The sequence below is a fragment of the Elephantulus edwardii genome, unplaced genomic scaffold (genome assembly GCF_000299155.1).
Source record: "Elephantulus edwardii isolate Elephantulus edwardi_28Jun2011 unplaced genomic scaffold, EleEdw1.0 scaffold00019, whole genome shotgun sequence".
NCBI classification, from domain to species: Eukaryota; Metazoa; Chordata; class Mammalia; order Macroscelidea; family Macroscelididae; genus Elephantulus; species Elephantulus edwardii.
The window spans coordinates 1,266,583-1,267,890 of record NW_006399769.1 but is presented as its reverse complement, the minus strand read 5'-3'; the positions used below and the strand labels follow the sequence as shown (position 1 = coordinate 1,267,890).

At 39.8% G+C, this 1,308-nt stretch overlaps 1 protein-coding gene across 1 annotated transcript in view; it reads left to right on the top strand.

Moving 5' to 3' along the window:
- Positions 1-1,308, top strand: part of AAK1 (AP2 associated kinase 1) — a 274,011-nt gene that overhangs the window by 196,990 nt on the left and 75,713 nt on the right. The gene's annotated exons all lie outside the window — the stretch shown is intronic.

Genomic DNA, 1,308 nt, shown 5'->3' with positions numbered 1-1,308 from the left:
ATATTCTGCCCAAAGCATCCTTGATTATAGCAACTCGAGGTTTGAATTTGTTCTTCAGTTCCTTGAGCTTAAGAAATGCTGAGTGAGTTCAGCCCTTTTGATTTTCTGTCTCCAGTTCCTTGCACATTTCATTGTAATATTTTAATTTGTCATCCCGTGCTGCCTTTTGAAATCTTCTATTCAACTCTTTAATGTTGAATTCTTCCTTCTGCTTTGGCTTCTCTGAGCTCCAGTGCAGTTTTCAGAATCTCTTCTGACATCCATTTTGGTCTTCTCTTCCTCTCCCGTCTTTGCAATGACCGTTTGCACTCTTCCTGGATGATACCCTTGATAATCCTCCCACAGCTCATCTGGTCTTTGTTCATTAGTGTGGGTTTTTTTTTTCATTCAGTAGTTTTCAAGGCCTCAAACCTGTTCCTGACATGATTCTGAAATTCAGGTGGGATAGACTCAAAGTCATATTTTGGTTCATGTGGACGTGGTTTACTTTTCCTCAGCTTCAGCTTGAACGTGCATATGAGTAGTTGGTGGTCTGTTCCACAATCAGCTCTTCTTGGCCTAGTTTTCACAGCTGATATTGAGCTTCTCCAGCGGTTCTTTCTGCAGATGTAATCGATCTGATTCCTATGCATACCATCAGGTGAAATCCATGTATATAACCTGCATGTATGTCTCTTAAAAAACGTATTTGCAATGAATAAATCATTGATTGTGCAAAATTCAGTCATCCTCTCTCCAGCTACATTTCTGTCACCGAGTCCATGTTTTCCAACTACTGAATCTTCTCTGTTCCCAGCTTTTGCATTCCAGTTACCCATTATTATCAATGCATCTTGACTGCATGTTCGATCAATCTCCGACTGTAAGAGTTGGTAAAAATCTTCTATCTCCTCGTCCTTGGCTCTGGTTGTTGGTGCATGTATCTGAATGATAGTGGTATTCACTGGCCTTCCTTTTATGTGTATGGATATTATCCTGTCACTGACAATATTGTACTTCAAGATGGATCTAGCAGTGGTTTTCTTAACTATGAAAGCAACTCCATTTTTCCTCACCTTTTCTTCTTCAGAGTAATATAGCATATGATCATCTGACTCAAAATGCCCCATGTCAGTCCATCTCAACTCCCCAATGCCTAGTATGTCAATACTTATGCGTTCCATTTCTTCCTTAACAATATCTAATTTTCCTACATTGATGGTTCTCACACTCCATGTTCCAATCACTAGTGTCTGCTTACAACTGTTCCTCTTCCTTTGTATTTCCATACTTGAAAGCTCCACCTCAGTTGCCCTTTCTGTTATTCTA